A 17,166-nucleotide genomic window follows, 5' to 3' on the forward strand; every position below is an offset into this window, starting at 1 on the left:
TTGATTTTCGTACTTAATTTTCAGCTTTAGCATCTTTCACGGAAACAATTATAACTGGAGTTCCAGGAATTTGATTGGGGCGTTCTAATAATCTCTAGAAATCTAAGAGAGAGAGATACGACTTTCGTGTTGGAGTCGAAGTCAGATTCAGAGCGCATATTTTCCATATTTTCGTTTTAAGTTGCAACCTTAGTTTATTTTAATTCTGGGTCACTAGTTTTGGGCTTGGGTTACACATTTGACCCAGTTGGATTGTAATTTGAATTTTGTTGTTTTGACCTAGACCTTAGCGGTCGAATTCGTACACTTTACACTATTCACAAATTTTTTTTTACGTTTGAAGAATTCATGGAGAACTAAATACCTTCTGACGGATTTACTGTACTCATGTTCTAAACTTTGAGATTGTTATAATATTTATAGTTTGATTTCGATTCCTTTCAATTATGTTATAAGATTGTTGTTTGCTTAATTCGATTATCATATAGCATTATTGATTTAATTTGATTGATATGTGTTCCCAATTTTAATCGTTGTTAACCTTGCTTAATTGTTAATTTGCGCTATCTTTAACCATATGCTTAATCTGACAATAAGAACATGTTTCTCATAGTGTCAATCATGATTGTTGACTGATATTGTAATCAAATAAGATAGAAAATTCGCTTAAGGAATTGTAATATTAGCAATCGATGATAAGTAAGTAAGAACCGAGTCAGTGGATTTGTTTGCTTTATAATCACTTATTTCATAACAACATATTTCATAATCACTTTTTCCATAAATCGAACCTGAACCAAAACCCCCCCTTAATTTGATTTACCGTCGGTTAGTAATAATCAAGAATCCTTATGAGAACGATAACTACAGTTTGAAAAATTACTCGTTTTGCGTGTGCGACAGCAGATCAGTAACCCAACACCTCTCCCAGCCAATAATAGGAAAGTGTTGTAGTATCCAACCCTGAAAAAAACACGTTGATCAAATACACTATCACAAATATAAAATAAATTTTGAGAAAATGTAGAAGGATAAAAGTTTGTTACCACTAAGACGGTACAACTGCCATCCACAGTCATCGCCTTCCACAGGCATCCCACTTAGAGTCTGTGGACCTCCGTTTTTTAATTCCCGGGCCATACCTCTGTTCTGTAGAGATACGTGAACTGACTCTTTTTTATCGCTTAATGCTTGCGCATTTTTGAAAATTCACAGAGTCGCCACCGACCTTTTATTTTATCCAATTAAGGAAAGGTTTATAAAAGAAACAGAAAAAAGACCTTTAAGAAATTCTGGGTAAGGGGGTAGGTTATACAAAGGGAAGGTGTTAGCACCCTTTGTATCCATGGTTATCCATGGGCTCTTAAGTTTGCTTAGCTCACTTGTTTTTCGATCACTTTTCAATTGCTTTAGAATGCTCATATGTGGCTTCAAATACTTTTGTAAATTGAATTTTGTAATGATCCGTGTGTGGATGTATACAAAATGCTTGTTTATCTTTCGAAAGATGTTTTGAAAAGAACGTTAACTTTGTAATAATCCGTGTTTGGATGTATACAAAGTATTGTCTTTTTTGAAAGTTTTGTTTTGAAAAACAACAGTGTATGAGAATTTTGTTTGTTTTGATTTGAGCAAGCAAACTAGGAGGTCTACCCTGAGTTGTAAGGTCTTTATCCTATTTCCTTTAAAAATCTATCCTTTCACCGGATATAAACGCAAGGTTCGATTTTGTACTAAAAACAGTAGAATTTTGACTTTGATTTTGAAAAGAATGAGAAGGGATTACCTTAAAAGGTGCAAGTGTGATTGTGTTTGGATTCAGATATTTTATCTTTGAAGTTAGTGATCTAACGGTTCAATTTTATCTTTGACATACACGCAGTTTATATTTGCTGGAAATTAAAATGCGGAAATGTAAAGTGCGGAAAGTAAATCTACGCTATTACATCGATTGTGCAGGAAATGTAAACTAGCCTATTTACATGAATTTGACATCCTATACATTTATCTAGGAATTTAAATTGCAAGAAAAATAAAAGGCATGTTTTTTTGGATTTTTTATGATTAATTTTAATTATAATTAATGCATGATTAATTAAATTAAAATGAAGAAAAAAGATGAAAATAGATTTAAACCTAGAAATTAAGTTTAAAATATGTACAAAAATATGTGTCAATTAGTTTTAAAACAAAACTATTTTTTTTGGAATTTTTGAAATTGATTTGAAATTGATTTAAGTTAATTAAAACATAATTATGCAAATAATTATACAAATAATGAAAACTTAAAGATAAAAATTATTCAAAATATGTACAAAATTAGTTTATAATACATAAACAATATTTAACATTAAGAACAATTTTTTTTATGATTTTTTGATTGGTTAGAATAATTAAAAAGCAAATATATAAACATATACTAATTAATTATGCAAAATATTGAAATTTTGAAGGAAAATAAAATATTTTTATTTCAGAAAATAATATATTATTTTAGAAGTCTAAAAATATTTTTTGTGTATTTTTTGGATTTTAAAACTATTTTAAATTAATTTAGCAAAGAAATTAAAATAAAAAATAGAAAATAAAAGGATACTGATCAGGTGTGGTTGGATTGAGAGTCCATGGTAAGGACTGCTTTGTCTGGCGCGTTGGATGAGCTGGCAAGTGGATCAGAAGGCCCAGATGGTGAGGGACCATGGCACGTGACGTACCTGCAAAACACTGAATCCAAAATTAATTTAAAAAACACGCGTGCGCCCTCCATCCAATCAGAGGACGCCACGCATCATCTTCAACCTTCAGATGGGCTTTTACACCGTTCATTTGCAGGTGGTGTAAAAACTCCACTCTTTTACACCTGTTAATAATAGCGAATACAAGCAAACATGAGTATAAATTTGGCGCGATGCCATGGTTAAGTTTGTATTGTTCATGCGATTTTAATGGTGCTATTTAGAACTTCTAATTTTGCCTATTTCAGAAAGCCCTAAATTTTAGGTTATGAACCCTAAAATGGTAACTTCGTGTATAAGCGTCTAAAACTTAATTAAAGTTCCAGAAATGATCTACACACCACACCAAGTCCAAATATATGTCTACATCGTGCTAGATATGCTTGTGTTATGAGATACAAGTCAGTTTTAGTTTGGACAAATCGTGACCTGTGTAGCTCGATTTAGTGATGTTTAAGACTTGCAATTGATTGGAATAGTTTCAGTGAAGCTCAGAGATGATGTTTGAATGCTTAGTTTGTATTGAAATGGACTGAAATTAAAAACTCGAATTTGAATTTTCTTTGAAATTTTTCAAGCGGTTACAAGTGTATTATGAGTAAGGCTTTGTTTCTGAACTTGTCTCCTTTGTTACTGAAGCATGCTAGCCTATTTATAAGCATTGAGTGCTTAGAATTGAAGCTAAGAAGCAACTAGTTGCCTTTGTGGAATTCTTGCATTTTTTATATTAAAAAAGCTTTGAATTATTGACCAAGTCTTCTTGTCTTCAATGCACTTGCCTTGCTCTTCAATTCTCTGCAGAAAGATGAAGATTCCTTGGGTGAGTCATGCTTGATTTGTAAGCTACCCTTTATCCATTCATTTTCCTTTTAATTTAATCTTAAAATAAGATAAAATCATGCCAAAAATGGATAAAAAAGGTGTGGGCCTTGTCTTGGTCGTGGGAGGCCCATAATATCATGGAAATGATGTTTGAATGCTGAAAACTTGGCCCCATTTGGAAAAAATACATTTTTGAGCAATGTTGATTTCATGCATTTTCCCAAAATTTAGCCAACTTCAACAAGGTGTAAATCCTTCAATTTTTGTCATATGAAGGAGATCTTGCACTTTTTGGAAACCTCAAAGAGTCCTCTAACCAATGCCTTTGGTATCATGTCAAAATGATTTTTTAAGCTCCTTGTGTGTCCTTTTGAAAAAAGTGTCTTTTTGTTGACTTTGAAAATGACCTGTAATGTCTTTGGTCATATTTTTCAAATGGTGAATCCAATGACCATGGGATCAATGGCATTTGAAAGATAATTGAATTTCCTTCAAAATAAGCTTTGGTTTGAATTTTTTGGATGAAGGATGAGAGAGTTATGATCAGTCAGAGTTGAGTTGACTTTTCAGGCAAAAACCCTAATTTTGAATCTTAGGGTTTTGTTGATTTTTTATCTTTCCTTGATGAATTATGATCATCCAATGATCAAATGATGAATCCTTTGACAAAATATGGACTTTGAAAAAAAATTTCATTTTTGACTGTCTGTTGACTTTTTTGGTCAAACGGGTCATCTGTTGACTGTTTGAGCTGCTGACGGTGCGTCTGAGTGAATTGAAGTTTGAAAATTTGTATGATGGTACTTTGAGATATATGGATGTGTATGAAATCCATTTGAGCTCTCAAAAACTTGTTTCTCCTGTAAAAACAAGAAAACCCTAGTTAGGGACTGTTTATGTAGGAGACAGTTAAACGTACCTGATTTTTGTGCAGTGTTGAGTCTCTGCTAATCGCGTGATATTCAGAAGACTTCTAGAACAAAAATCTTAGAATTTTGAATTGTGAAAGATTGATTTGATTGATGGTACAAAACACTGAGAATTGTACTGCCAGCAGTTTGGCTGTCAACTGACTGTTCAGGTATTGGTGTAGCAGTTAGAGTGAAAAATCAACAGTCAAAGTTAATTTTCTTTTTTGTTGTTTTTGTTTTTGTTTTATGTGAAAAATGAAAGTTATTTACATGACTTGTTAAAAAACACAGACATAATAAATAACTAATATTTACTGTTACCAGTACAGTATGAGTTTACTGATTCTGCGCCTGCAAAAGATTTAACTCTGTACCAATTGTGTCAGTACTATTTATCTGTAAATAAATAAATAGCATGTGTGAAGTAATAAACAGTATTTGGCGTTTGCGTAAGAATAAATTCAACTGCAAGCCAAATTACTGTATAAGAAAACTTCTAAAAACTAAGTGTTTCATATGTCAGGATATTTGTTGAAATAAAAATCCATGATTATATGAGACTCTTAATTTTCAGATTGGAGTTTTCTTGAAAAAAGATGCGGGCAAATTTTGGGGTATAACAGAGTCCATGGTAGGTGTAGGCCAATCTAGCCGTTCTCCAGTTGTACTCACGGACACGTGCAATATCCAATAAGTGCGGCAGGTAAACGACGTCGGTGTAGGTACATCGCGTGTCCATAAAGAACTAAGGGCTTACAAATATAGCAAGTAACATTTCAGCACTCACTCTCTGTGTAAATCCGCCTCTGCCTCGTCACCAGCAGCTTGATGTGTCGTTGTAATTTCCGCATCATAAATCCTCTAAAAGGTGTGAAACCTCACGTGCGCCCTGTGAGTCCTGTCCACCTCCTTAAGCAAAAATCATAGTATTTTTTAAAAATTTCAACATACCATTGGATGTCACATTTCAACTTAAAACAACAAACAACATGTATTTCATTTAACATTGATACATAGCATTCAAAAACATAACTTTATTCAATTGAATCCAACTTCAAGTTACAATTTAGGATCAACTTAGAAACATCTTTTATTCAGCTAAAACAACTTTTAAACGACAAAGTACTTAACAAATTCCACTTAATACTTTTCTTCAACTAAAATAAATTTCAACTTAGAATATAACAACTCGAATAATAACGACTATCCCCCCAAGTGCTACGTATGAGAGCCAGACCCTCTTGACTTATCATAGAGCAACATAAAGACTTCATAAAATTACTACGCACTTCTATAGTTATTCTTGAGTACCTGCCCATTTCCCATTGTAGGTGAGATATCGAGTAATATAAACAAGTGCATGATAGTTAATACCTTAGATCAAGGAATATACAATCACTACTTCATAACAGCAATTATATAACAACTAAAAAAATAACCAGAATCAACACAAATTGATAACAACAACAATTTAATAACAACAACGTAATGGCAACAACTTAATAACAACATCAACTTAATAACAACAACGTAATAACAACAACAACAAAACAATAATCAACAGACGACATAATAATTACAACAAAATTGAATGAGAATCAACTATGCACATGCATGTGGTACCATTAGCACAGAACTCCCAACTTAAAAATCCGCCAGGTTATCAAGGCATCAACAAGGCATAAGCCTTCAACTTATTTTTCCAATCCAGGTCAACATGGTGAGCATTAGCTCCAACTTAAAAATTGCTAAGCCAGGCCAACTTAATAATTCTCTATTATGCATGAGACAACAACCACAACATCAACATAATCAACACAACAAAACAACAACAAAATGCAACAACGACAAATAACTTAATCAACATCGGTCATAAGATCGACAACTACAAAACAACTTAACAACGTTTGTCCACTACAAGAAAAATACCATTTTACGACACATAGGTTGCGATGGCTCATTGAAAATCGCCCTTTAATGCATACTACGGCGGTTCCAACGGCGGTTTTTTGCAACTGCCCTTTGATTTTCAAAAAAGAATTGCATGGACTGCGACGGTTTTCAAGCCAAACTGCCTTAAAATATAGATTCTGACGGTTACTGAACCACCATTGTTTTTTTATAGCCCAAAAATGCAAAATAATCCCAAAATCTTCAAAAAAATCCAAAAGAGTTGTGACAGTTCATGCCCAACTGCCCTTATGTTTTTTATTTGGCTTTAGCGCTTCAAAAATATCCAATTGGGCTGCGTCGGTTCAAGCCCAACCGTCCTCATAGTTTTTGTTCTGGATACAATCAAGGGCGAGTTCAACAATATCAAGGTGTAAACTCAAAGATAAAAGTTTAATGAATCAAAGGATGACATACCTCAAGATCATTTCATGTATGAATGATTATGATGTGATGATAGAGTGATGTCTCATGCATGTGGGGTTAGTTCAATAATGTATATATACAAAGATAATAGTATAACCAAAGTATAAATGTACAAGGATATAAATTAACAAGTATATGTACAAGTGCACAAGAAATGAGAGATCATAGAAACAAGTTATATCAACATGGTATTGCTAAAGATCAAAAGATCAACGGATCACAAGATTAGGGTTTTCAGGGTTTATGTACACCTAAACTTAATTAATTAAAAGTTGATTAAACAAAACCCTAAGTGGATTGACTAGGGGAACATATTAATGTCTTCAAGGTGCACTATAATCTAACCCTAATGGATTCATGAAAGTATTAAAAAGTCAATTGGTGAAGAGCATTTGAAAATATTTAAATTGAAGGCGTTTAAAGAAGTTTAAAAAAGTATCACTTTTGACTTGATTAAAGTATGATCAAATAAAAATATTTTTGGGATTTTAAAATATGGCCTAAAAATATGTCACATAAATAAAGTGTGTGCAAAAAATTAAATAAAAATGAGTTGATTTGATTGGTTAAATCATTAATCAAAGTGGTAAAGAAAAACAATAAAATTAGTGGTAAAAAAACTAGGAATGCTGCCTAGAGGTGTTGCACCCACACCCTTGTGGTTACCAAACCCAAAGCATACCACTGAACCAACACACTAAGATTGTTAACCAAATGCACGCATAAATATATAATAAAAGAAGTGTTCTAAACTCAGTTTGAACTTCATCTTCAACCTCTAGCCCGTGGATTTTTTAGAAATCCAAAATACTAGAAAGTGTAAATATGAAAGTTGTTCAAAATTTATGCACGATTCTAGACATGTATCATTAATTAATTTATTTGAATTGTAGCCCACAAATTTCTCAAAAAACTACATGAACCTTAATTTTTCAAAATGAAATTAAATGATCTTTACAAAGAATAAATGAACACAAGTAGAGGGTTTTTTATCCTCACATGATTCTAAACAAGATAGAATCGAGTTTTATTGAAAATGATACCTAAATGATAAAGTTGAATTATAAAAAGTCAACTTTGCAAATGGAGATTGAAGTGTGCTATAATGGACTTCCAAAAGCAAATGAATGATCTGGACAACTTCCTTGGACTTTGGTGAAGCTACTTGAATGCTCACTTCACCTTAAGCTACTCTGGATTTCTCTACTCGAATCCACTTGCAAATGGCAAAAGTGAAAATGAAGGATAATGATCAAGCTATTACATATGCAATGTGAGTGTTGCTACAACTTCTATTAGGTGTATGGGAGGTGTTTGGATGTTTGTTTGACACTTAAATTGCTTAGAGTTCAAAATGCACAAATTTGTAGAAGTTAAAAATTTGGAGCTTTCAAGTAAGGTAGTAAAAATGAGATTTTCGGTGTGTTTGATTTCAGAGGAAAGGGCCTCTATTCATAGGCAAAATTTGTGGTTTATGGGGGGAAATCAGAGCAATTGGTGGATTCAAACTCAAGTTGTACCATTTTGCTTCTTTGTGAAGAAAGCTTGAAGTTGTGGTTTAAATATGCTTTGCCATGCTTTTTTAGACATAACATAGGGGAGCTTTTCTTCACCTTAGATGGTTGCTTGTTGGGTTTGAGATTCCTTTGTGTACAAAATAAACATTGTAGAGGCTCAAGACTAACGTAGTGTGATTAAAGCTTATTTTCTAAAATGGCATTGGTGCCTTTAGTCTTAAAATGGTATGTTTGAATGGATATTGATTAAAACACTTGGACAATGGCTCAAAAGTTTATGTAATCTTCTAATTAGAGGGACATTTACAAGTAATTGGATATGTAAAACAAAGATCTTGTAGATCTGAATGAGTTTGCAACTTGTTTCTTCATGGAAATGGACTTAAAATTCAAGAATGGGAGCCCAACTTCAACCCTTCAAAACTCCTAGCTCACAAATACTATCATGGCTTTATGCTTGAAATGGAATGAACACTTGGTTAATGATCAAACCACTTGGGTAATAGCTCAAAAGGGTGTGTAATTGTAACACCCCTTACTAACCCCGAGACAATTAAATAAGTTTATTCATAGTACATGAAAATAAGGGTGCCACAATTCAAAAATAAATAAAACATCGTTCAGTTATCTCATGCATTCACTGAGGCAATCATCATCAATTAAAAACATTTCATGTTAACACAGCGGAATCAAATCATACGGATTAAGTTTAACATCTATAAAACTTATCCTTCAAAACATCAAAACATAACCAGAGTTATAAACCATAGACTCTAAACATCGCGTCCCCAGTGTTACAAATATCAGAGCATGACACCTGACGCTATCTAAATAACTGACTCATGAGCTAATCCTCACCGAGTCGAACATCCGCTATCCTCAATCTGAAAAATGACAACATGTAAGGGTGAGTCTCATCATAATTAACAAATGTTATAAGGCTATAAAGCAATAACACATCATAGTTGTTTCATTCACCCAATTGTTTCATAACAGACATTCAGACAAGTTTTATCATCACACAACAATCAACCAACACATCATTAATAATTATAACACTGGAATACATCCAATCATGTTATAAAGGTATGCATATGCATGAACTGACACTATGCATGTGGTACCAACATCATCAAATGGGAATAACTCATGACCGATCCAACATCATCAAGATACGACCCTGCCAGCACAGATTCCACACAATGGGAATCATTCCCTTTACTGATCCAACACATCATCATGGATACAACATCATCAATGAATATGAATAAATGCAAACATACATGAACATACTTATACCATCGTCAAGTCTAATGAGTAACATCATCAAATACTCATTTCATCATAATCATCATCATCACCAAGCATGTTTTTATATATATATATATATATATATATATATATGCATCATCCAATCACAATCACATCATTAATCAACAAATAGATTATTTCACAAGGTTCGTTTAGCACGAAACGGCACACCAAACGGACCAACGGTTCAAAATTTATACTTCTTTAAACTTTTTCAAAAATGGTCTATCACTAACAACACTCGGGGCCAACCTTGGTTCGCGGCACGAACTGAGCGTCTCAAAACTCCTTGGCCCTCTGCCAAGCACTTCGCGGCGCAAACATGTGCTCGCAGCGTGAAACGAGAAAAGGAGTACACCTTTGCGGTACAACAATGTGCTCGCGGCGCATACTTGTAATACGGAGGGAGAACTGACTTTATTAAAATGTTGCGGAGAGCAAGAGTCTCCACCGACTTTTATTTTATCCAATAAGAAAGGTTAAAAGAACAGAAAAAGGCCTTTTAAAGATTTTGAGTTCAGGGGGTAGGTTATACAAAGGGAAGTAGACACCCTTTGCGTCCATGGTTTTCCATGGGCTCTTAATTGCTTAGCTCACTTTGTTTTCAAAATGTTTGAATTGTTTGAAAAGTGGGGTGTGAATAGAAATTTGTATAAGAACTTTAGCTTGTAAACAAGCGTAGTCTTTTTGAATTTGATTTTTGAAAAGAAGTGGGAAAATATTTTGATTTGAATTTGAATTTGAAAAAGAGCAAGCAATTAATAGCAACTACCCGTAAATTAAAAAATGTTCTTTTAGCTTTTCAGGGCTATCCATACCATAGGAGGGTAGGAAGTCCTTTTATTGGATGTTGAAGGGTCATCGAGAATTATCGTTCGCCATAAAATTGTCCCTGCCATAAAGAGGGCAGGTAGTCTAAGGGAAGGATATAATAGTCATTTAATTTTTAGGCAACAGGCGAGGATACCTTAGCAATTGGGACAATCATCATGTTTTACCGAGGCAGCTTCGAGGGACAAAATTGATGATATCATTGAATAAGGCAACCTTTGCTTTAGGTATCCTCAGAATCGAGGGACTTGACTATTTTTAGTATAATTAGAGGCAACAGGCAACAGATAATAAGGCAACAAGGGCTATCCATACCATAGGAGGGTAGGAAGTCCTTTTATTGGATGTTGAAGGGTCATCGAGAATTATCGTTCGCCATAAAATTGTCCCTGCCATAAAGAGGGCAGGTAGTCTAAGGGAAGGATATAATAGTCATTTAACATTTTGGGAACATGCGAGGATACCTTAGCAATTGGGACAATCATCATGTTTTACCGAGGCAGCTTCAAGGGACAAAATTGATGATATCACTGAATAAGGCAACCTTTGCTTTAGGTATCCTCGGAATCGAGGGACTTGACTATTTTTAGTATAATTAGAGGCAACAGGCAACAGATAATAAGGCAACAAGGCAGCAAGAGAGGTTACCTTAAAGATGCGTGGGTGCACAATCATGTGATTCAAATCAGTTATATTATCTTGTAACTAGTTATCCAAATTCAATTAACAGGCTTGCACTCCCTAGGATTACTAACCACGCAGTTTAAAAATGCAGAAATTAAAGGCAGAAAAATAAAATTCCTACGCTATTACAATAAACATCTGCGGGGAAGGGGAAATAAAGACAGAAAATAAGAGGGAACAATAATTAGTAAAAAGCCTTGAGTGCCTTGATCTTCCTCGAACCCTCAATCAATTTTGAAAATTAAAAGGAAAATAATAGGGGTGAGTGTAGGAGAGATTCATTGACTATTTGAAGTAAACCCTATTTTGGGCAAAAATAAAATGATATTAAATTAAATATAAATTGGAGACATAGCTTTTCGATCTGGTATGGCGCGTGTCTGAAGGATCTTGGTTAATCCTGAAAATTTGGCACAAAGAAGAGGAATGTCAGTGCATTAAAGACCTCAACAATTATAACGTGACAGATCAAAAATTAAAATGGTAATAATTTAGGCAAACAAAAAGGCAAGGCAAAAGGCAAACCCTGAATGGGACAAAAGTTAATCAGATTAATAGAATAAATAAAGGCCAGGCAAACCGTATAAGGCAAATAAAATGATTTTTATTGTTCAAAAACAATTATTGATAAAATTATGAAAAAGTCGAGTTTTCGACTAAAAAAATAAATAATGATCAAAATATAACATTACTTAGTTACTGTAAATTTTTAAAATAATTAATGAATTAAAGAAAAGAAAATATAATATTTTAAAAAAGAAAAGAAGTTTAAAAAACTTAACTCTGGATCTAGTGTGCTGAGGTTTTGATGGTGCATGGTGGTATTGCAGATTCTGGGGCGTCGGATCACCATCAGGGTTGATCAAAGGGCATGGAAACGAAGGCGCGTGATGCCTTTTCCTGGGTATGCTCCACTGGATCTGAAAATCTTGCAAGTGGTAAAAATAATAGTCTTAGGCAGGGTTCGAACCCAAGCCTTATTACCTGCAAACGGAGCCCTTAGCCAATTGCGCTGTGAACAATTAGTCAGCATATAAGCGTAAAACAAATAACATATACGAAAAACAAGAGTATAAGTGGAAAATTCAAAATTGATGTCAAGCTGGGGCCCAGATTAATTGCGTGAACCAATATAATTTGGAGAGAGGTGGAAGCTTTATTGACCGACCAATCCCGTTCGTGCGTGCAGTCAATGATCCTGGTATGTTTAAACGTACCAATCAGAATGAGGTATATTTCCACGCAAGTCTTCGCTAGAGTCAACAGAAAATCAGAGACGTCGGAGTCAAACTCCGGTCGTCTTCTCCGATGACTCCAAGACTCAAACCTGAAAAAAATCGTACAATCGAAACAAAAGAGAGACCTGTCGCTACCGCGAAAAATGGATCAGAGTCGCCACTAATATATTCATCCCATCGCGGGAAAGGAATATCATAAACCTAACTCAAAACAAGAACAAGGTCTTTTGACCAGAGAACAGGGCACGGGAGTCGGTTACGCAAGGGGAAGGTGCTAGCACCCCTCACGCCCATCGTACTCGATGGTATCCACCTATGTTTGTTTCTATCGAAAGGGTGTATCTATCACTAATGCAATGCTTGATTAAACCTAAAGTTTTTTAATAATTATTATGCTCGCTAGAGTTGCCTCTATGCCTACGTATCCTCTTAAGAAGAATCAGAGTGCCGTAGTTCTGCTCCATAGTTTCCATTTGTTTTGTGTTTTTTAGTTGAACAGCGGTTAAGGTCGCAATCCACGATGCTCGACCTTTGGAGAATTATACGCCTAATTTTGGAAAGGACTTAACTTGTTCTTAGGTGCCTAACAAGGCAAAAGAATGAACTTGGGTTTGTGTTTTTTATGTAACTACATGATGAACAAAACCCAATACAAGGTTTCACACCACTTCGTCACTTTGTTTTAATTCGAGCCTTTATTAAGTGTTTTAAGTATTTTTGGTTGAGTGCTTTTTAAGGGAATTTACTTTGCTATTTGAATCACATAAAAATGTATAATGATCGTGAAGCAGATTAGGGAATGAATCCCACTCACTTCTATCCCATTATATAATGTTCAAGAAACAGATTAGGGAATGAATCCCACTCATTTCTATCCCATTAATTAATGTTCGAGAAACAGATTAGGGAATGAATCTCACTCATTTCTCTCCCATTAAGTAGTGACCGAGAAACAGATTAGGGAATGAATCCCACTCATTTCTATGCCACTAAGTGATTGAGAAACAGATTAGGGAATGAATCCCACTCATTTCTCTATCGCTTTCTTAATGTGATTCGCATCTTTATTTGTTAATGTTTTAATGTTGAAAAGAAAAAGAATGGAAGAGGGGAGACTAACCTATTTTCTAGCCTAATTGTTATTCTAATATAAGTCTAAAGTTAACAAGGTGACTAAAATCTAAAAGGAGCATTAAAATAGTATTAACAAAGTAGGCCAAAAATGTGGCCAAAGTCACACAACAAAATCATACCAAAAAAACATACAAAAATTAACAGGTAAATGATACAAAAGAATAAAAGAAACAATTCAAGCATTAATACAAAGTTAACCTAAAAAATACTACTATTTTTATGAGTTTTTTAATGTGTAAAATATCCAATCAAAGGGACTAAAATTTAATTCCTAAAAATGATCTAATATCTAACAAGGAAATTTTTCTATTGATTTTATTTTTCATCTAGAAAATAAGAAAAATGTAAAAATTTAGAGTTTAAACAAGAGAAATAGTGAATCAGGGGGTGAAATTGAAATTGGGCGCAGGCCCATCAGAATGAGGCCCAAGGTGGCCCTTTTTTGTTGTTCAGTTTTCTACTAACACACACACACACAAAAAAAAGTATGATGGGGCTTAGGGGGTATAGATTGCAATTTTGTAAACAAAGCCCAGCAACACTCAACCCAACTCAATTATTCAGATTTTATTCCATTTTTTATTATTCAAATTTATCATCATAATTTCTAATCAATGACCAATTAATCACATCACTAATCAACTTAATCACACTAATCTTATGCCAGTTTAATATGTTAATGAAATGCTAATACATTAAAATTGAATAAATGATAATTTAAATAAATAATAATTGAAATAGGAATTAGGGTAAAGTTATGTGGCTATTGGACTTACACGAGAACGAGAAATTTGTTTCCTTAGACCTCTCTCCTTTCTCCTCTCTACGACGGCGGCTCTCCTTCGACCGCTCCATCTCCGACGGAGCCTAAACCAACACCACAAACACGCAGCTCTCTGAAAGCTATCATCACTCTCAATCTCAATTTCGGTGCATCCACTTCGATCTCTCGTCTTTATTGATCTTTGATTTCGTTTGATTCCTTCTTTGTCTTCTCTTTTGAATCGTGATATTCCCGTTATCGCAGATGATGAGGATACGATGAAGATGAAGCGTTGTTGTTGAAGATTGTATGAAGCGGTTGTGACGCGATGATGAATCGTGATGATGAAGATTGAGCGACGAAGAACGATTCTTGGCGATTGAAGAAGAACTCCGATGGAGATTTTGCGGTGAGTTTTCTTGTTGCAATTTTATGTTACGTCCTGAATCTGTTTCTTCTGTTATTTCTGTGAATTTGGCGTGGTGAGGAAGGTTGGTTGAAGAGTGGTGATGATGATGAATGAAAGTGCAGAGAGAAGTATGTGATGAACGATGATGATGGAGTCTCAGAATGAGAGGGAGAGATAGAGGTTGAATGAGGAAGATGAATGATGAAGAGTGAAGGATGATGGAAGAAGAAGGTGGAAGAAGGGAGCAAGATGAATGTTGAAGTATGAAGGTGGAGGAAAATGGCGTGAGAAGGAGATGAAAGAAGTGAAGAGTGAGTTATATAGAGGAGAGGGATCTGAATTCAGTTAGAGAGAAGAGATTAGAGCCTTAGGATTGAGAAAATTTGTTATGAGATGGAGGGTAGAGATTGATTCAGTTAGGAGTTAGTTATGAAATCTAGAAGGTAGTGTTAGAAGCAGTTAGTTACAAACTGTTAGAAATTGTTAGTAGGTTTTGAAACGGTTATAGAATATGCTGAGCTGGCAGGTGAATTCAACTTTTCTGTTATGTCAGTTTTAATTTGTAACTGGTGTTTGAAAAATGGTTGCAGCAGGTCTGTATATGACATTAATGATGGACTATTTCAGGCTTGGCTTGATACCTGACTGAACATAGATAACACTGTGAGATACTAATCTGAAGCAGGTTTCTTTTCTTTGCAGGTTCACACATCAAGTTATATGTAAGCCATTTGGTGTAGGCATAGCAAGGTAAGTATTAAGTGAAATGGTTTAAATCAGTTTGTAAAGGTTGTGAATCACTTAGCTTGAAACGTCCGACTCGGTTTAGTCTTGGATCAGCGTTGAGCATATGCGGACTTGGGGTATTGGTTTTATTCTGAACTGATGGGATTAGGTATTATGTGCAGGTGCATAGTGAGCAATATGGTGAGGAGTGACGTCGAATCAATGTCGTTACGTTATCAGAATGAGCTGAACCAGAGTAAAGGCAAAAGGGGAATGGTTTTAGTCTGAATACAGTGGTAGTTCCTACTTCTGTCCAACTTGAGGTATGACTTTGGATTTTCTTTGAATACATACAATATATGGCAACTTGTATTTAGAACTGTACCCGTATAGGCTGAATGACGTAACTGTTAGATCGGTTTGGGTTCTGTTATGAATTTGTTAGAAACTTGTTAGAGGTTAGTTATATGTAGTTACAAATTGGTTTTTTTGAAGGGCTGAGTTAGTTAATTCTTGGTTGAAGTTAGGTTATTGATGAACTACTTTCAACTGGTTTTTTACTTTTGTGGTTATTATTTTTGGTTTTGTAATGCAGGCAGCAAGTTGGTTTAAAGAATTGAATTTTGTGGGGCTGCTATGTGTCTGCATTGTCTGAACTGATGTGCCCTTTTGTATGATGCAGGTGGATTGAACATGAGCTTGAAAGCTTGAAGAAGTGTGGTGTTGTTCAAGAAAAAACATGGTGACTTGAAGTTAAGGTGTGAAAGCTATGAAGTTGATGAAGAATAAAATTAGCATGAAGAAGATTCCATGGAGGCTTGCTTGTCTTTCTTTTTGTGATGATAGGGATGTACTAATTCTCATAGTTTATGTTGAATTCATGATGTGGAATGTATGTAATTGGGATTTGTAATAGGGTTTGAACTTTGATGTAATATGAGATGGGTGTTTGAACTAGTAACGGTTTATGATATTTATGTAAACATTTTCATGGTTTCTGTTGGACTAACTCATGAAGGCCTCCACATGCTTTATTTTATGAATGGAAAGTTTGGATTGAACTTCTTTTATAATGTATATTTGGACTTTTTGTTGAATGAAGCTTAGCTCATAATTAGAAACCCCCTTGAGTTTCATTCATATCTCTGTGCATCAAATAGAGTTTGTAGCTTAGTCCTTGAATGTATGTATCCCCCACTTGATGTTAGAGGTTGTTTTCTTTTCATGCATCAATGAGCACCATTCTCTAACGTGATCACGATCCACATGAGTCATAATGAGATCTTATCCAAGGACCATTTAGTTACAACATAGGTCCAAAGGTTTCAAGACACACAACGAACCATCTTTCGACTTAAAATTATCAGAATTAACACCTTGATCACCACCGCGATGAATATAACCATGAGGAATGAACACGGTTCATGAGCACTAGATATCTAGGGAAATAAACCCTAAAAATGGAGACCAAGCTTGAGATGATTCTTAAGATAATCATGAAACCAAACCCTGCTTCATTAGGATCCTCAGTCGAAATATTTCCAAATTCAAGCAAGCACAAGGTATTAAAGCCCTTAATTCCAATAATCCTTGATCCCAATGCCAATTTTGTTGTTTTATGATGCGTGTTACGTTAATGACCTAATGGAGGTATGTAAATGAAATGCAAAGTTTAAGCCAGTTATAAATATGTGGGCAAATTTTGGGGT

General features: G+C 34.5%; 1 long non-coding RNA gene across 2 annotated transcripts; it reads left to right on the forward strand.

Annotated features, from left to right (window-relative positions):
• Nucleotides 1-14,299: 14,299 nt before the first annotated feature.
• LOC131616960 (uncharacterized) lies at nucleotides 14,300-16,519 on the forward strand. 2 transcript variants are annotated; one of them, XR_009288356.1, is made up of 5 exons: nucleotides 14,300-14,489; nucleotides 14,587-14,731; nucleotides 15,434-15,481; nucleotides 15,640-15,780; nucleotides 16,140-16,519. It is a non-coding gene; the product is annotated as an uncharacterized LOC131616960 (long non-coding RNA). The 2 variants fall into 2 exon arrangements; XR_009288355.1 differs by having other exon boundaries at nucleotides 14,303-14,731; nucleotides 16,140-16,518.
• The last annotated feature ends 647 nt before the right edge of the window (nucleotides 16,520-17,166 follow it).

This window comes from Vicia villosa, linkage group LG7 (assembly GCF_029867415.1).
Source record: "Vicia villosa cultivar HV-30 ecotype Madison, WI linkage group LG7, Vvil1.0, whole genome shotgun sequence".
Lineage (NCBI taxonomy): Eukaryota > Viridiplantae > Streptophyta > Magnoliopsida > Fabales > Fabaceae > Vicia > Vicia villosa.